Source organism: Lepisosteus oculatus, unplaced genomic scaffold, assembly GCF_040954835.1.
Source record: "Lepisosteus oculatus isolate fLepOcu1 unplaced genomic scaffold, fLepOcu1.hap2 HAP2_SCAFFOLD_52, whole genome shotgun sequence".
Lineage (NCBI taxonomy): Eukaryota > Metazoa > Chordata > Actinopteri > Semionotiformes > Lepisosteidae > Lepisosteus > Lepisosteus oculatus.
The window spans coordinates 423,318-442,676 of NW_027168064.1; the positions used below are offsets into that span (position 1 = coordinate 423,318).

Genomic DNA, 19,359 nt, shown 5'->3' on the forward strand with positions numbered 1-19,359 from the left:
ACCTGGACCCCTTGGAGGTAGTGGCTGAGAGGAGAATGATGTCCAAACTGGAGGCCATCATGGACAACTTCTCCCATCCCCTCTATGACAGGCTTGCAGGAATGAAGAGCATGTTCAGCAATAGACTGATTCACCCACGGTGCGACAGGGAGCGCTACAGGAGGTCATTCTTGCCGTCTGCCATAAGACTGTACAACGCATCCACCTTGCGTCTTGGCAGAGGCAACAGCGACAGTGACCTGTTTCTGGACTAAACGCATATACACATATACTGCTACATCTGTTCTCTTTCTTTTTCTTTTTCTTTTTCCCGTTTACAACCACTTTTGTGCAATATATGCCAGGGACCTGTGCAATACATTTATATTTATATTTATATCTATGGTTACATCTATATTTATATTCATACGTGTGATACGATTTTCTGTGTACTGTTCTGTTCTAGTTTCCTCTTGTGTGTCCGGACTGTGAGTAACTCTTGTATTGTATTGTATGTATTGTACTATTAGTATATAATTCGTTACACTGTGGCTGTGTTGTGTGTGTTAAGCTGCTGTTGCACTGCAATTTCCCTCACGGGATCAATAAAGTATCTATCTATCTATCTATCTATCTATCTATCTATCTATCTATCTATCTATCTATCTATGAAGAGGTCACCCAAAAGCTCAAAACGTACAGCATTCTTGCGGGATCCAAAGGTTGCCATCTCAAACTGCAAAACAAACACTGCTTCCACAAAACAAGAAAACAATCCAACTACTCCAACTACAGGCTGATCAAGGTATCTCCCCTGCCAGGTAAGCCGAGAGCCGCAGGCGATGAGCCCGGAGCTGAACGGGCCCCACTGGCTCGTTTGTAAGGCCAGGTGCATTACCAACCACGACCGGCAGGGCAGAGGCCTTGAAGGCGGCCTGGGCTCCTGCAGCTGTCCAGCCACGCACTCTGGTTTCTCTTCATCTCGTACAAATCTTTTGCCTTTTACTAAAGATTTCCATGGAGAGGAGCATGAATGAGTTCCATACAATTTTTGTGCTTCCCTGCCTTCGGGTGGGGCGCAGCTGGGCTGGTCAAAGAGAGAAAACAAAACCGCTCACAATCGCTCTTATTACGGCGACTGTGGCCGTCTGCTCTGCGAGTCCTCGGTCTCCGCCTGTCTGATTGGCGCTCTTTTCTTTGGGAGGCGGGAAGTGTCCGGCCGCAAATATGAAGCGTTACAGCAACGACATGCCATGAGACGATTGACAACGATTTCCATAGGATCCCCGCGGTTGCCTGGCAACCGTCAGCTTTGCGCAGTGGCAGTATCGTAGCCTGTGAGGTTTAGCCGAGGCGCGATTATTGCTAGTTGAAAACTTTTCCCAATACCCCGCTTCCGCCGGTTTGCAATACAATCGGCGAAAGCAATTTTTGACAGTCTCGTCAGAGACTGAGCAAGGTGTTTAAAGACAGATTTTGTCATGGTAACATCATGGTAGAAAGAAACAAGCTTGTTACGTCTCAACAGAAACGCTCTTTAGCTCTTTCAGCGTTATGCAGAGAACAGCGTCTGTCGAGATCACTTTTGAGTCAATGCGAAACGCCGTGTGCTGTCAGTTTGATTTCATATTGCTCATAGCGGCGCCCGGCCTTTGTCTGTCAAACGTTAGGTTGCGCTTCTTCATGCTGCATCGTCGGCATGAGTGGAGCTTTTTAAACGTCTGTACTTACTGCGCCCCATAAGAAATTGTTTGTCCCCGTTCAAAAGAGATTGTGCGATGTCCTGCAGCGTTCGCAAAGCAAACCTTTGACAGTTTGAAAAGAGGAATTTATTCTGCTTCCTGTGCGTGCAGTAGTTACAAAGTTGAACGTCTTTACACGATCTGCTGCAGTTTTCAGTGGGCGGGCTTTGTCAGATGGCTTGGAAAAACGCACTGTGTTTCGGCTCGGGAAACATCATGAGCAGTGTCCTGCATGTTTTCTGTGTATAGCTGTCTTTTAACGCATACAGAATTCATTCGAAATCATTGATTTCTCCAATTAACAAAGGTCCCTTTTTGAACCTGCCAGAAGCATTCTTTCAATGTAACAGATTTACTCCGAGGAAAGGCAGCATGACATTGAGAGTAGCTCAAGCTTTCAGCACCCGTATCGGACTGCGTGTATGCAGACACCGCTCAGAATCCCCTGTAAGATTCTCCCTCAGTTCCGTTGTGCAGTGCTTTACCTCTTTCAAAAGGCTTCACTTTCCTAGTCACATTCCAATGCTCATCGAACCCGGGCTGTTTCCTCCAGCGGTATAGTATTGCAGTGAGACAGCACGATGCCTGCAAGACTATGTCACGCTAAACGCCACAGATTGTGTTTGTCCCTTCGTGTCAGTCGTCCTGCAGCCACGGGAAGTGGGACACAAACATGCTGCAATGCTTTCAGGACGTTAGGATTTGTTTGTGCAACATCCGAGAAGAGTACTTGTGGCTTGAATGTGAACTGTACGTGCCCACCCCCTTTCCTCTGTAGTGCATGAGTTCCTCCCGGCATGCCCTTCGTCATTATTCTGTCATCTTGTATTTAAAGGGTTGTATTTCTGCTGCTGAAAATAAGCAACGGTTTTCTCACAACGCCCTTTGTTCCCGACGGAGCCCTTGTCTGTCATGACATTCTTCAAAACCTCAAGCTAGAAGAAGACGACAAATATGAAGCGTTACAGCAACGACATGCCATGAGACGATTGATGACGATTTCCATAGGATCCCCGCGGTTGCCTGGCAACCGTCAGCTTTGCGCATTGGCAGTATCGTAGCCTGTGAGGTTTAGCCGAGGCGCGATTATTGCTAGTTGAAAACTTTTCCCAATACCCCGCTTCCGCCGGTTTGCAATACAATCGGCGAAAGCAATTTTTGACAGTCTCGTCAGAGCGTGACATAGTCTTGCAGGCATCGTGCTGTCTAACTGCAATACTATACCGCTGGAGGAAACAGCCCGGGTTCAATGAGCCTTGTAATGTGACTAGGAAAGTGAAGCCTTTTGAAAGAGGTAATGTCGACGCTTTTTTAACAGAGCACCAAAAAAGCGTCTTTTTTGAAGGCCTGGGTTCTGAGCATTGGTGGTTCAGTGGTAGAATTCTCGCTTACCATGTGGGAGGCTCTGGTTCGATTCCCAGCCAAAGCAGTAGCTTTTGCAGCGAGCGGCTCCATCACTTGCATCCCCTTGCAACTCGCAACTGAAAACCCACTGAAGCAAAGCATTTGTTAGCCAGGTCAGTACCCGGATGAGGGTGAGCTACAGGGAAAAACAAAGTTTCCAGCTGGAAGCGGTGTTAATGGTGCCGGTGGGGGGGCGCTCACCCTGCATCACGCTTTCATGTATGCTATTGCAGACACCAACGTTGCCTAGATAGAAAACCGAAATAGCCGTGGGTTTGCTTGCTGGTCTGAAGGATCTCTCTTCGAATATCTATCATTTGTCAATGGAAGTAAAAAGCGCTGCAATCTCATACGTTCACAATCAAACTCGCAGCTGTTGTTCGACTTTATTTCTTGACTAATTACAACTGAGTGTCGCATGAGCAGTTACATAAACTTGTCTGGTATATTTGAACACAAATGCCGTTCTTCAATTAAAACTAACAGTACATTGTCAGGGACATTCAGTTCTATACAAACAAGAGACAGACAAGAGAATATTTCTACCGTTCATGTGGACTACGTGTTGACTTACTGATCGGAATAACTGAAAAGTTCGGGCTCATAGTCGATGCAGTGCGTGCTAATTAGAACAGCAACGCTGAGCTCTCAGCACCGTACTGAGCCCAGGTGTTTTTCTAAAGCTGTCAGGTGCAGTTCATTTACATGAAGGAAATCTCTTACTGGGTTCGATTACAATGCAGTAAGTAGCACAGACTACTTAGGGAGTAGCCCGATGCGTTTAAAAACGACCCGAGCCAGGCAGGAGTCGAACCTGCAATCTCCTGAGCCGTAGTCAGACGCGTTATCCATTGCGCCACTGGCCCTGGTGTGACACTGCAGGACTGTAACCCAGTGAGATCAGCACTGCAACTAGTAAAATATTACCCCCGGTCCATTCTTTTCCAAAAGTGAGAAACACCTGTTTTCTACATTTTGTCTGTTTTAAAACCATATCTCTTTAAACCAAACCAAGAGTTTGTCTTTTGCACTGATATTCTGATTCATTTCGATTTCAAAGAAAAAAAAACATTATCTTCCAAAGCATCATAAAATTGTCCATTCTTCCAGACTCTACTTCTCTCTTGTAGTAGTACAGCAGACCTTTCCAGGTGAGCAGATCACAGAGTCCGAAATATGCTTCCTCCATCAAGCAAAGTACCTGAACATGACTCTGTCTTCATAAAAGCGCCCCTGTAATAAAGAAATTAAATCCGAAATCAAGAGGGCAGTTGCCTACTGAAGTTCAAGAAGTCATCAATTTTAACCTAGCAACACATTAAGGGCTGCATCTATACAAGTACGATTCTAGAAATGCTCACCAGATTACGTTTTAAGAAGGAACTGCGCCTCAGGTTCCGCCGAGATCTTAACTTGGATGGCAGGATTCAGAGTCCGGAGTGCGGACTGATGGCGCACGGAGGGTCCACATACTGTGGATCCCTCAGTTTTCTTCCGCGTGTTTAAACCGCCAGCGTGTGACTCCCCTGTCCCCGTGACCTCATTGCTCTGCTCTCGCCTCTGTGCAGCTGAGCCTGACTCATGGTAAAGTGGAAAAAAATATGCCCTCAACGTGAGATTTACTCTGGATCGAGGATAGATGTCACCTTTTTATCGTTGAACAGGATGTATGTGATGTGGCGACTAGGTTCAATTTTGTATCCTTTTAAAAGATTAAGGACTGCGGTGAGCGTGATTTACCACCGTTTCAGCTAAGAACCCGACGTGAGCACCGTTTAAGCTGCATAGACTCGGTCGTTTAACTCTTCTCCATTAGCAGGGTTAAGGTTAAAGAAAAAAAACATTGCTGACTTCTTTTTTTTTGCCAGCCGCTAGCGCTGATTAGCAATGTTTGTATTTCATGTTTTGCAAGTTCCATCCATTTTAAGAAAAACAAGTCGCGTTAAAGACAGGAAATGAATACTTGCATCTAATTAAGTCTAGCCATAGGCGGTTGTCTGTAAGGACCAGTTCTGTTCGAGAAGACAGAACAAAGAAGGCACCACTGGGATTCGGACCCAGGATCTCCTGTTTAAGAGACAAGCGCTTTAACCAACTAAGCCACGGTGCCCCGGGAGTCTTGTCCTTTTGCAGCCACTTGGACACACCACTCAGACACATCTGCATTCGGTGTGTGCTCCGCCTGCTCGCTGAGCAAGTTGCCACCTTTACATACAATAGCAACATCGACACCAAGAGAAAGGATGACAAATGGCTTTTATCTGGAACTTTTCATGTCCAAGGAGCTCAATGTGCTTTCTGTGTACAACAGGGCCACTGAACTCCACACTGGCCACTGAACCACAGCAGTGGCTTGCTGGCTTGACATCTCCCAAGGAAAATGTTGAAATCGCATGTGGAACAGGAAAAGGACCCTCGAGTACGAGGGAAAAAAAAGAAAAAGATCATCTGGAGCGCGCCAACCCATGTCTGGACAGCTCAGTTTTGTCGGCGAGGTGGCTGAGTGGTTAAGGCGATGGACTGCTAATCCATTGTGCTCTGCACGCATGGGTTTGAGTCCCATCTTCGTTGCTCTCTACGTGTGCCCGTTCGACGTTGGCCCTCCCTTTGTTTGCTCCAGTACTAGAGCCTTACATTTTCTAGCGGTGGCTGAACATGGTATAGTAAGCTAACGTTGGTATCGAGCAGTGGCAGTAACAGTATTTACGTGCCGCTGCTGCCAAGTGGCTCTGGGTTGAGACCGCATTTTCACTTACTTGCAGCACAAACGGAGAAAGCGATTTTTGACAGTCTCTCGAGAGACTGCGCTAGGTGTTTAGGGATAGACTTTGTCAGTTCCCCCTGGGATGATGGCCTCTCAAATAGTTTGTGATTCCTCTAGACGTTTATACAGTAGAAGCCTGCTTCGTGGCTTAAATCCAAGCTAAGGAAACGAGTTAGAGGTCTGATGCAGAACTGCGAATTCAATGAAGGGGAACACTACAGTACATTGCGCTGTATGTTGAGGAAAGCTGCCCCCTTCTGTTCCTTGTCGACCGAACAGAGGACTGTAAAGGATACCGCCAAGAAACTTTAGGATGTTGGTTGGAATCCAGCTCCAAAGAAGCCCCTTTGGGTGTTATGTCATCAAAAAGTAAGAACAGAGAATCTCCCTTTGATCAAAAGCGCAACAGAACTGTTTTCCGTGGAGCAGGTTTCAGATCCGTAGACCTGTTTTATTTGTAGGGCAGGGCGCATTCCCTGCACTGCACTTTCAAAAGCATTTACATTCGTGTTAGACGCAAGAATTGCCTTTGATTTGCGTGCTTACGAACGCCATGGAAAACGAAACAAAACAAAAGCCCTCAGCTCCTGCACTTGATTATAATGCTTTTTTTTTATTTTTATTAAACATGTAGAATTTACAAATACAAATACAACAAGAGGATCAGAGTCATGTACAAGAGAAAAAAAACGCAGCAGAAAAAAAAAACATTTAACTACCAGAGGTAATTAAGTAATTATGTGATCAAATTGTATATTTTACACGTATCATATTTTCCTTGCTTTAATATTTCTCAATTATAAACTTTAGTTTCAACATGCATGCGTTTCCTGTAAAAAAATAAAACTCAGCACAGTTTTTTACAAAACAAAAAAAACGTTTTTCTTTTAACAACATTTCGAGTACCTCTGGCATTCATGAAAAAGACATACACAAAAGCAAATAACTAACTCTAAGACTGTCTAAACTATTGAGTTTTTCAAAGAACCAGAACTATAACAGTCCTTAACACTTAACTACAGCATTCCAAACTAACACTAAAGAAACACTAGTATATACTGGTATAACAAATAAAACCAAACATAATCATTAACTGAGCAGTCACTGAGAGCAAATCTCCTTCCCGTCCACAAAGGCCCTCGCTCCCACAAAGTAGGCTCTCCTCCCCTCTCTTCTGGCAGCTTCAACCTGGGGCCACAGCTGGTTCCTGGTGCTCCTGCCCGCGGCAGACAGTTCCTCTGCAAACCTCAGTTTGTTCCCATTCAAATACTCATTCCCCCTCGCCGCTCGCCACAGCATGTCCCTCGCCGTCCTCTTGGTGAACTGTATTATAATCGATCTGGGGCGCACTTGCCCAGACATGTTCGCTCTCCCGAGCCTGTGAACAAAGTCAATGGCCGATATTACGTCCTCCTGGTCCGGCAGGGTCCTTTTACAGATACCCTTCACTGTTGCAACAAGGTCCTTATCACGTTCCTCTTTAACTCCAAATAATTTTAAATTCCATCGTCGACAGTATCTATCTACATCGTTCACTTTCAATTCAAGTTCTTTAATATGCTTTTCTTGTTCGGTATTTACTTGTTTAAGAACTTTTACTTCACTCTTTAAGTCTTCAACCTCTTTAAACACACAGTCCATGGACTTTTTAAGACTTTCGATTGCGACTGTATTAAATCGAATCATTTCCTTCAGCTCACCCATCATGTTAAAGATGTTGGTTTGGAGCTCCTCCAGCGTCAGGTCACCCCTTCCTCTCTTGGCCGCCGGGGTTTTCACAGGGGTGCTGGGCAGGGACTCCGGCTCTACCGTACGAGCGCATCTCCAGCACTCTTTCCACGTCCCCTCCAGCTGCTTCACTTTTCCCTGTAGTTCCATCGATTTTCTTGTAGTGCTATACATATACGATTGAGGTATCTTAGATTTCTCCTTCGAGGACCCAGCACTCTCTTTTCTTTTCCCAGTGTTACTCATATCGAAATTCTTAAACCTAAAAAAAATCGTTTTTTTTTCTTTCAATTATAACTGAAGTTTAAACAAGTAGTGTTAAGTCTTTATTTTTCTGTAGTCAAAAAAAGCAAAAATTAACATTCAGGTCATGAAAAACTCAAAAAAACTCCTCAACCACTAAACTTTACCTCCCACCTGAGCGCCATCTTGAACGCCCCTACCACCAGAGAATGCTCACGATTTCGGAAGCTGTCTCCGGGACGTGCTGATTCCACACATCCTGAATAAATCATGATATAGTTAGTTGCTGTAGCTAGACGTTTAAATGAGTTTCATGGCCAGATGGACTGTTTCCTCCAGCGGTATAGTATTGCAGTGAGACAGCACGATGCCTGCAAGACTATGTCACGCTAAACGCCACAGATTGTGTTTGTCCGTTCGTGTCAGTCGTCCTGCAGCCACGGGAAGTGGGACACAAACATGCTGCAATGCTTTCAAGACGTTAGGATTTGTTTGTGCAACATCCGAGAAGAGTACTTGTGGCTTGAATGTGAACTGTACGTGCCCGCCCCCTTTCCTCTGTAGTGCATGAGTTCCTCCCGGCATGCCCTTCGTCATTGTTCTGTCATCTTGTATTTAAAGGGTTGTATTTCTGCTGCTGAAAATAAGCAACGGTTTTCTCACAACGCCCTTTGTTCCCGACGGAGCCCTTGTCTGTCATGAAATTCTTCAAAACCTCAAGCTAGATGAAGAAGAGGACAAATATGAAGCGTTACAGCAACGACATGCCATGAGACGATCGATAACGATTTCCATAGGATCCCCGCGGTTGCCTGGCAACCATCAGCTTTGCGCAGTGGCGGTATCGTAGCCTGTGAGGTTTAGCCGAGGCGCGATTATTGCTAGTTGAAAACTTTTCCCAATACCCCGCTTCCGCCGGTTTGCAATACAATCGGCGAAAGCAATTTTTGACAGTCTCGTCAGAGACTGAGCAAGGTGTTTAAAGACAGATTTTGTCATGGTGACATCATGGTAAAAAGAAACGAGCTTGTTACGTCTCAACAGAAACGCTCTTTAGCTCTTTCAGCGTTATGCAGAGAACAGCGTCTGTCGAGATCACTTTTGAGTAAGCGCGAAACGCTGTGTGCTGTCAGTTTGATTTCATATTGCTCGTAGCGGCGCCCGGCCTTTGTCTGTCAAACGTTAGGTTGCGCTTCTTCATGCTGCATCGTCGGCATGAGTGGAGCTTTTTAATCTTCTGTACTTACTGCGCCCCATAAGAAATCGTTTGTCCCCGTTCAAAAGAGATTGTGCGATGTCCTGCAGCGTTCGCAAAGCAAACCTTTGACAGTTTGAAAAGAGGAATTTATTCTGCTTCCTGTGCGTGCAGTAATTACAAAGTTGAACGTCTTTACACGATCTGCTGCAGTTTTCAGTGGGCGGGCTTTGTCAAATGGCTTGGAAAAACGCACTGTGTTTCGGCTCGGGAAACATCATGAGCAGTGTCAGCACAGAGAGGACCATTGTCGTGAGGCTGGTTAGCTCAGTTGGTTAGAGTGTGGTGCTAATAACGCCAAGGTCGTGGGTTCGAGCCCCGTACGGGCCAGGTCCTTTTCTCCCCTCTTACCAAAGCTGTTAGGTTCCTTTCCGTGGTGAGATGGGTTGTCATGCAACGCTGCCACATAGTGCCGACAGACAAGAGTGTTGCGGGAGAAGAGAAAAGTGTTTGATGATTTAAGAGTGTCTTAGGTGGAGCCAAAATCAAGTGTCACAAATGCAAGTGGGAGGATTTCCAATGTTTAATATGGTAAAAATAAGCAGAAGTTATCTGCCGGTCCGGCACAGTCTGCTATGCTTTTGTCATATACTGTAAAGTGGTGTGGAACTGGGTGTCGAACTGGAGCCTCACCATTTGCATATGTGAGGCTCCAGTTATACATCGAGTGTCACGTTAAATGACAAAAATCAAGAGAGTTAAAGCAGCTGGAGAGGTTTTCTTACAACTTTTGAGCTGACACAGTTTTGGAAAATGTTTCCTTCACGCTGCACTGTACAACATAGGCAGCCAAGAGTCTCCAAAACAAAACAGAATTGACAGATAGGAGAAAATTCCCACTCGTCCTGAAGTTCCCAAAATCAAGCACTGAGCATAAACAAAGTGTCTAAGTAGCGTGGGAATGCTAACCCTAACCCTAGCTGGAGTTTGAGCAATCCAGCACTGAGCGTAAAAAGATGAGTCAAAGTAATGTCTAATCTGATTATTTTCCTTAGAGCTGGTTCAGAGTTTGCTCAAGAATTTCCCTTTCACAGATGCGCAAAGAAGAATGTTGGGGGTGCACGCTTCAAGGTGCCTTACAGCTGTAGGGAGTGATTCGAGACGATTCGTGGCGTGTGCTCGTTCCCATATACCGTACACCGGGGGTGCAGTGCTAGGATGACGTACAATACCGCTTGGGCACGTAATGGCGTTATTTGCAAGTGCGGGACGTGAGGGTTTTTGTTTGTTCGTTGTTTTGCTCTGCTTTGCTTTGTTTTGCTTTCCATCGCGTTGGTAAGAGCGTAAATAAAAAGGCGATTCCTGCGTCTACCACTAATGTAAGAGCTATTTCAAGTGCGGCGTGTTGCGGCTTTTCAAATGCTCAACAGGATGACTTCGCATGCACGCGTGCTTTCATGAAGTCGTGTGTGCAACCATGTCTGCTTACGTGCAAACGGGCGTGGTTTCATGTATGCAAAAAACTTTCCTGGGCTCTTCTGAAGCACATAAAATTATTTGGAGATATAAATTAGGCTCTAGAATTGATAACTTTTTTTTCATTTTTGGCATTTTTCATCATTTTTCAGAAAGTGGTTGCAAGCCCGATATCATGCGAAGAAACTTCAGGATTCGGGGATCAGTCAATGGATTTTAAAACACATCCTAAATACAGTGTTCCTGCACCTTTGACCTCATCCAGAATGTATCGTTTTTTGAAAGGGATTGCTGTCAGAATGCACAACTGAATCCCAAACAGAATCTCTAGTCAAATATGATCATTTGTGAAACAGGCAAATGAGTCTCTCAGGTGCCCATTGCTCATTTTCAGACACATTTATGCAATACTTTCACCATGCGTTGAGCAATAGGGATTAAAGATACCAGAGGTAAGGTTTAAAAGTGATTCTGAGGTGGAATAGATCAGCGATACAGCTAGGCATCTGAAATGCGGGGTTTGAGAGCCCTTCAGGGAACACCGTACCCTAAAGGTACCAGAAGTCCACTAGTATAAGCATTAAGTCACTGTCACCCCTGTTACAATGTGATTGCTACATATCTTCATTTCTTTGGTTTTTAAGGAGTAAGAGTGCAGGGGGTCTAAATCTGCGATCCAGTGTGTTGAAGTATTTCACAACACTACCTGTAGCCCGTCTGGAAATAAATCCTCATTCTGATTATTGACCTGGGCATGTACCAAAAAATCAGTGAGCATATATATATATATCACTGTGTTGAAGCTAAAGACCTGTATGTAATAATATGATGCTAAAATGTTATTTTCACATATATTAATGTAATAAATGATTGCTTATGCTTTATAAACAAATCTTATTAAAATAAAAGCTTAAGTTTTGTATTTATCTTGTACCATAGAACATGATTTTCTTTGTATTTCATGCCCACAAAGTGTCAAAATGACGCACTACATGATATAAGGAAGATTATCACATGCATATCGGTATTATCTTTCTCATTAATATGCATTCCTTTCATTACCTTTTAATTTTTAAAATGAACTCAAATTGTGTATAATGTTATAATTTAAGTAGAATAGGTTCTAATAATATAATGATAAAGTGTGTTGCACTACTTCACTACTTCACTGCTCTATGCCGTCTGGAAATAAATCCTCAGACTGCTTACTGCCCAGGGCATGTACCAATAAATTACAGGAGCACATCTATATATCACTGCGTTGAAGCAGGAGACACAATCACTGCAAACATCCTAAATACAGCGTTTCAGCACCTTTGACCTCATCCAGAACGTATCATTTCTTGAAAGGGATTGCTGTCCGAATGCACAGCTGAATCCCAAACAGAATCTCTAGTAAAATACGATCATTTGTGAAACAGGCAAATGACTGTCATTCCTCATTGTCAGACACGTATGCAATGCTTTCACCGTGCATTGAGCAATAGGGATTAAAGACGCCACAGGTAAGGTTAGAAGTCATTCTGACTATATTCTAAAATATTGGACTCATATTCTTATGATGGCAGACATGATGCTGCTTTTAAAACCGGGGTTAATGGACATTATATGACTGTCAATTCTGTTTTGTTTTGGAGACTCTTGGCTGCCTATGTGGTACAGTGCAGCGTGAAGGAAACATTTTCCAAAACTGTGTCAGCTCAAAAGTTGTAAGAAAACCTCTCCAGCTGCTTTAACTCTCTTCATTTTTGTCATTTAATGTAACACTACCAGTTCGACACCACTTTACAGTATATGACAAAAGCATGGCAGACTGTGCCGGACCGGTAGATAACTTCAGCTTATTTTTACCATATTAAACAATGGAAATCCAACCACTTGCATTTGTGACACTTTATTTCTGCTGCACCTAAGACACTCTTAAATCTTCAAACACATTTCTCTTCTCCCGCAACACTCTTGTCTGTCACTATGCTGTGGCATTGGGACCCACACAGACCTCAGGGTGAGCGTTAAGGGTGACGTCAGGGTGAGCGCACCATTAACACCGCTTCCAGCTGGAAGCTTTGTTTTTCCCTGTAGCTCACCCTCATCCGGGTACTGACCTGGCTCACACCTGCTTAGCTTCAGTAGGTTTTCAGTTGCGAGTTGCAAGTGATGGAGCCGCTCGCCGCAAAAGCCACTACATTGGCCGAGAATCGAACCCGAGCCTCCCGCGTGGCAGGCGAGAATTCTACCACTGAACCACTAATGCTCAGTGCCTGGGCCTTCAAAAAAGACGCTTTTTTGGTGCTCTGTGCAAAACGCGTCGACATCTGCTTCCAGCTGCAAAATGCCATTCGCGGACGCTGAAGAACTTATTTCCAAGGCAGCGGGTACAAGCGATTGGGCGTTTTAAAACCACCAGGAACAGCAAAGAGGCGCGCTTCTTTGCTTGCGCCGAAACACACCGACTGGAGGCGGATAACGTAGTCGGCAGGATTCGAACCTGCGCGGGGAGACCCCAATGGATTTCTAGTCCATCGCCTTAACCACTCGGCCACGACTACAGCAAGCCCCACTGCCGCTGCGTTCTTGCTACAATCTTACCTGGAACGCGAGGCGCCGGCGGAAGCCTATTTCAAAGTCGTTCTCCGTTTCAAAAAAACATTTCCAAAATACAAGCCTTGCAGACAGACACGCCTCAGAGGACTTAAGGGTGGCTTCATGTCGGAATGATAAAGTCTCCCCGTCCGGACATGAAAATGCCACTTTGTTACACACAAAAAAAGAATCAACAACAGAGAAATGCCCACAAGCATTTGAAAAGCCGCACCACGTCGCACTTGAAATAGCTCTTACATTAGTGGTAGACGCAGGAATCGCCTTTTTATTTACGCTCTTACCAACGCGATGGAAAGCAAAACAAAGCAAAGCAGAGCAAAACAAAACGAACAAACGAAAACCTTGCGTATAACGCCGTTACGTGCCCAAGCGGTATTGTACATCATCCTAGCACTGCACCCCGGGGCGTACGGTATATGGGAACGAGCACACGCCACGAATCGTCTCGAATCACTCCCTACAGCTGTAAGGCGCCTTGAAGCGTGCACCCCCAACATTCTTCTTTGCGCATCTGTGAAAGGTAAACTCTTGAGCAAACTCTGAACCAGCTCTAAGGAAACTAATCCGATTAGACGTTTCTTTGACTCATCCTTTAACAGTTTTCAGTCTCTGTCTTTAAACACCTTGCTCAGTCACATTCAAGCCACAAGTACTCTTCTCGGATGTTGCACAAACAAATCCTAACGTCTTGAAAGCATTGCAGCATGTTTGTGTCCCACTTCCCGTGGCTGCAGGACGACTGACACGAACGGACAAACACAATCTGTGGTGTTTAGCGTGACATAGTCTTGCAGGCATCGTGCTGTCTTACTGCAATACTATACCACTTGAGGAAACAGTCCATCTGGCCATGAAACTCATTTGAACGTCTAGCTACAGCAACTAACAATAACATGATTTATTCAGGATGTGTGGAATCAGCACGTCCCGGAGACAGCTTCTGAAATCGTGAGCATTCTCTGGTGGTGTCCTGGAGGGCTCCGGCGGCTGTGTGTTGGTGGTATAGTGGTGAGCATAGCTACCTTCCAAGCAGTTGACCCAGGTTCGATCCCTGGCCAACGCAGTGGCGAGTGTTTTCAGATGCTGTCACGAGCCTTGGATTGTGACTAGCAAAGCGAAGCCTTTTGAAAGAGCTAAAGCACTGCAAAACGGAATTGAAGGAGAATCTTACAGGGGATTCTGAGCGGTGTCTAAATAAATAAATTCACAGCGTCTGCGGATGGCATTTTGCAGCTGGAAGCAGATGTCGACGCTTTTTGCACAGAGCACCAAAAAAGCGTCTTTTTTGAAGGTACAGGCACTGAGCATTGGTGGTTCATTGTTAGAACTCTCGCCTGCCACGCAGGAGGCTTGGTTTTGATTCCTGGCCAATGCAGTGGCTTTTGCAGCGAACGGCTCCATCACTTGCATCCCAACTTTTGCAACTCGCAACTGAAAACCCACTGAAGCTAAGCAGGTGTGAGCCAGGTCAGTACCTGGATGAGGGTGAGCTACAGGGAAAAACAAAGCTTCCAGCTGGAAGCGGTGTTAATGGGGCCAGCGGGGAGGCGCTCACTCTGAGGTCTGTGCAGGTCCCAATCTCCCAATATAGTGACCGAGAAGCTGTGTTGTAAAAGGGCGCTGTCTTTTGGATGAGATGTAAAACCGAGGTCATAGTGCTCTGTGGTCATTAAAAATGACCACCAAAACCTTTGACAAAAGCTCTTGGTAATTGATGGTCTTCAATAATGCTTCTCCTTTAGGTACATTTTAAATCAGCTGAAAAATGCTGTGAAATGGGGGGGCACTTCAGGCCAGTGTAGGATTTGGGTTACAAGAACCATGAAACTGCACGAGAAAGCCCGTACACTGAATTACACGGCTTTCTATTCAAAGGAGGACAAAAGAAATTCCCTGAGTTTGATTTTTTGCAGCACAGAGAGGAGCACTGTTGCGAGGCCGGTTAGCTCAGTTGGTTTGAGCGTGGTACTAATAATGCCAAGGTCGCGGGTTCGATCCCCGTACGGGCCAGGTCCTTTTCTCCTCTCTTACCAAAGCTGTTAGGTTCCTTTCCGTGGTGAAATGGGTTGTCATGCAATGCTGCCACACAGTGCCGACAGACAAGAGTGTTGCGGGAGAAGAGAAAAGTGTTTGAAGATTTAAGAGTGTCTTAGGTGGAGCCAAAATCAAGTGTCACAAATGCAAGTGGGAGGATTTCCAATGTTTAATATGGTAAAAATAAGCGGACGTTATCTGCCGGTCCGGCACAGTCTGCCATGCTTTTGTCATATACTGTAAAGTGGTGTCGAACTGGAGCCTCACCATTTGCATATGTGAGGCTCCTGTTATACATCGATTGTCACATTAAATGACAAAAATGAAGAGAGTTAAAGCAGCTGGAGAGGTTTTCTTACAACTTTTGAGCTGACACAGTTTTGGAAAATGTTTCATTCACGCTGCACTGTACAACATAGGCAGCCAAGAGTCTCCAAAACAAAACAGAATTGACAGATAGGAGAAAATTCCCACTCGTCCTGAAGTTCCAAAAATCCAGCACTGAGCGTAAACAAAGTGTCTAAATAGTGTGGGAATGTTAAACCTAACCCTAGCTGGAGTTTGAGCAATCCAGCACTGAGAGTAAAAAGATGAGTCAAAGTAACATCTAATCAGATTAGTTTCCTTAGAGCTGGTTCAGAGTTTGCTCAAGAGTTTACCTTTCACAGATGCGCAAAGAAGAATGTTGGGGGTGCACGCTTCAAGGCGCCTTACAGCTGTAGTGAGTGATTCGAGACGATTCGTGGCGTGTGCTCGTTCCCATATACCTTACGCCCCAGGGTGCAGTGCTAGGATGACGTACAATACCGCTTGGGCACGTAACAGCGTTATATGCAAGTGCGGGACGTGAGGGTTTTCGTTTGTTCGTTTTGTTTTGCTCTGCTTTGCTTTGTTTTGCTTTCCATCGCGTTGGTAAGAGCGTAAATAAAACGGCGATTCCTGCGTCTACCACTAATGTAAGAGCTATTTCAAGTGCGGCGTGGTGCGGCTTTTCAAATGCTCAACAGGATGACTTCGCATGCACGTGTGCTTTCATGCAGTCGTGTGTGCAACCATGTCTGCTTATGTGCAAACGGGCGTGGTTTCATGTATGCAAAAAACTTTCCTGGGCTCTTCTGAAGCACATAAAATTATTTGGAGATATACATTTGTCTTGTTTTCCTCTTAGGCTCTAGAATTGATAACTTTTTTTTAGGATTCTAGCTTTCTCCCCTTGCAGGCATCGGGCACAGAGGACCTCATGGTTTTCCTAAAAATCTTTTTTTTTGTGTTCCTTGTTGTTCCAAACTTAATTTTAATCACTTTTAATTAGATATTTTATTAAAAATAGTGCAAAAAATGACTAATTTCACTAAAAATAATGTAATATAAAACTGATGTTTTTAACTTTATTGTAGTGTTTTAGAAACTACTATGTCTTCAAAAATTGTTATTTTTCATTCCTAGGAATGAAAGCAGTTGTTATATGATGTTTATTTTCAAATTTTGAAAAAATCAAAGGATTCTAGCTTTCTCCCCTTGCAGGCATCGGACACAGAGAACCTCATGGTTTTCCTAAAAATCATTCGTTATGTTCCCTGGTGTTCCAAACTTAGTTTTAATCAATTTTAATTTGTTATTATGTTAAAAACAGGGTAATAAGTTTCTAATTGGACTATAAATAATGTCATATTGTCTGCTATAAAACTGATGTTTTCAACTCCATTGTAGAGATTCTATAATCAACTAATAGAGAATTTAAATAAAAAAGGGCATAAGAAGACATTACCAACAACGACCACAAGATGGAGATATTGTCCAAAGAGGCAAGAAGGGCAAAGCCGCGATAAGGTAAAATCATTTTTTGAAAGAGATTGCTGTCAGAATGCACACCGTCTTACCACTGCAACATGGGGAATAGAGGGAAATGAACACACGCTACGAATCGTCTCAATCACTCCCTAGAGTCGTAAGGCACATTGAAGGGTGCACCCCCATCATTAATCGTTGGGCCTCTGTAAAAGGAAAGCTGTTGAGCAGTCTTTGAAACAGCTCGGATGAAACACTTGATTGCTTCCATGTGCATCTGGAGCCCACTTCTTATTTTCACTTCACGCCGCCCAAAGCATTTCTAAAACAGGAGATTCGCGTTTGGGAATGCGCCCTGCCCTACAAATAAAACAGGTCTACGGGTCTGAAACCTTCTCCACGGAAAACAGTTCTGTTGCGCTTTTGATCAAATGGAGATTCGCTGTTCTTACTTTTTGATGACATAACACCCAAAGGGGCTACTTTGGAGCTGGATTCCAACCAGCATCCTAAAGTTTCTTAGCGGTATCCTTTACAGTCCTCTGTTCGGTCGACAAGGAACAGTAGGGGGCAGCTTTCCTCACACATACAGTGCAATGTACTGTAGTGTTCCTCTTCATTGAATTCGCAGTTCTGCATCAGACCTCTAACTCGTTTCCTTAGCTTGGATTTAAGCCACGAAGCAGGCTTCTACTGTATAAACGTCTAGAGGAATCACAAACTATTTGAGAGGCCACCATCCCAGGGGGAACTGACAAAGTCTATCCCTAAACACCTAGCGCAGTCTCTCGAGAGACTGTCAAAAATCGCTTTCTCTGTTTGCGTTGCAAGTAAGTGAAAACGCGGTCTCAAACCAGAGCTACTTGGCAGCAGCGGCACGTAAATACCATTACTGTTACTGCTCGATACCGACGTTAGCCTACTATACCATGTTCAGCCACCGCTAGAAAATGTACAGCTCTAGAACCAGAGCAAACGACAGGATGGCCAATGCCAAACGGGCACACGTGTCAGACATGGAGAGCGACGAGGATGGGATTTGAACCCATGCGTGCAGAGCACAATGGATTAGCAGTCCATCGCCTTAACCACTCGGCCACCTCGGTGACAGAAGTGGGCTGTCCGGACATGGGTTGGCGCGCTCCAGATGATCTTTTTCTTTTTTTTCCCTCGTACTCGAGGGTCATTTTCCTGTTCCACATGCGATTTCAACATTTTCCTTGGGAGATGTCAAGCCAGCAAGCCACTGCTGTGGTTCAATGGCCAGTGTGGAGATCAGTGGCCCTGTTGTACACAGAAAGCACATCGAGCTCCTTGGACATGAAAAGTTCCAGATAAAAGCCATTTGTCACCCTTTCTCTTGGTGTTGATGTTGCTATTGTATGTAAAGGTGGCAACTTGCTCAGCGAGCAGGCGGAGCACACACCGAATGCAGATGTGTCTGAGTGGTGTGTCCAAGTGGCTGCAAAAGGACAGTGCTCCTGGGGCGCCGTGGCTTAGTTGCTTAAAGCGCCTGCCTAGTAAACAGGAGACCCTGGCTCTGAATCCCAGCGGTGCCTTTTTTGTTCTGTCTTCTCAAACAGAACTGGTCATTATGGACAACCGCCTACGGCTAGACTTAATTAAATGCAAGCATTCATTTCCTGTCTTGAACGACTTGTTTTTCTTAAAATGGATGCAACTTGCAAAACATGAAATACAAACCTTGCTAATCAGCGCTCGCGGCTGGCAAAAAAAAAAAGAGGTCAGCAATGTTTTTTTCTTTAACCTTAACCCTGCTAATGGAGAAGAGTTAAACGACCGAGTCTATGCAGCTTAAACGGTCCGCACGTCGGGTTCTTAGCTGAAAGGGTGGTAAATCACACTCACCCCAATCCTTAATCTTTTAAAGAGGATACAAAATTGAACCTAGTCGCCACATCACATACATCCTGTTCAACGATAAATAGGTAACATCTGTAGTGTGCTCTCTGAAGGCACTAGTTCTGTAGGATTTGGGATTTACTGAGACAATTATTCATTGTAGCAGTAAATCACAAAGTTGATTCTTTTGATGGCTTTAGAATCCAACCATGCGACATAACTCAAACAACGCACACACACAGGTACTAATACACGAGGATACATTTATTAATACATAGAATATGCATGTAAACCTAACAGATCTTATCGAGAGGGTTATCAGAATACAAAAGGTATATATTCAGTCAGTTACAAAGAGTTACATATATCAAGAGGACATACGTTCAGTATATCATTCATTTAGACCGTTTCGTAAATGAACTTGGTTATAACTTCTACACTAGATACTCAAAACAAGTACATAACTCTTAGGAATTAAATTGATATCAACTGGTTGGGATAACAATTGAATTCTCGAGCTGTCATGCAGTGAAGTTGAA

The 19,359-nt window shown here is 44.5% G+C and overlaps 9 non-coding genes across 9 annotated transcripts; 6 read left to right on the forward strand and 3 right to left on the reverse strand.

Moving 5' to 3' along the window:
* The first annotated feature begins 940 nt into the window (after positions 1-940).
* On the forward strand, positions 941-1,057 carry LOC138230930 (U5 spliceosomal RNA). The gene has a single exon (XR_011186518.1). It is a non-coding gene; the product is annotated as a U5 spliceosomal RNA (small nuclear RNA).
* A 230-nt stretch (positions 1,058-1,287) lies between these two features.
* On the forward strand, positions 1,288-1,429 carry LOC138230833 (U4 spliceosomal RNA). Its single transcript, XR_011186427.1, has one exon. It is a non-coding gene; the product is annotated as a U4 spliceosomal RNA (small nuclear RNA).
* Positions 1,430-2,756: 1,327 nt separating this feature from the next.
* LOC138230854 (U4 spliceosomal RNA) lies at positions 2,757-2,898 on the forward strand. Its single transcript, XR_011186448.1, has one exon. It is a non-coding gene; the product is annotated as a U4 spliceosomal RNA (small nuclear RNA).
* Positions 2,899-3,918: 1,020 nt separating this feature from the next.
* trnar-acg (transfer RNA arginine (anticodon ACG)) lies at positions 3,919-3,991 on the reverse strand. Its single transcript has one exon. It is a non-coding gene; the product is annotated as a tRNA-Arg (tRNA).
* A 4,693-nt stretch (positions 3,992-8,684) lies between these two features.
* LOC138230839 (U4 spliceosomal RNA) lies at positions 8,685-8,826 on the forward strand. The gene has a single exon (XR_011186433.1). It is a non-coding gene; the product is annotated as a U4 spliceosomal RNA (small nuclear RNA).
* Positions 8,827-12,998: 4,172 nt separating this feature from the next.
* On the reverse strand, positions 12,999-13,080 carry trnas-aga (transfer RNA serine (anticodon AGA)). The gene has a single exon. It is a non-coding gene; the product is annotated as a tRNA-Ser (tRNA).
* Positions 13,081-14,126: 1,046 nt separating this feature from the next.
* On the forward strand, positions 14,127-14,198 carry trnag-ucc (transfer RNA glycine (anticodon UCC)). Its single transcript has one exon. It is a non-coding gene; the product is annotated as a tRNA-Gly (tRNA).
* Positions 14,199-15,071: 873 nt separating this feature from the next.
* trnai-aau (transfer RNA isoleucine (anticodon AAU)) lies at positions 15,072-15,145 on the forward strand. Its single transcript has one exon. It is a non-coding gene; the product is annotated as a tRNA-Ile (tRNA).
* A 2,834-nt stretch (positions 15,146-17,979) lies between these two features.
* trnas-gcu (transfer RNA serine (anticodon GCU)) lies at positions 17,980-18,063 on the reverse strand. Its single transcript has one exon. It is a non-coding gene; the product is annotated as a tRNA-Ser (tRNA).
* Positions 18,064-19,359: the final 1,296 nt, after the last annotated feature.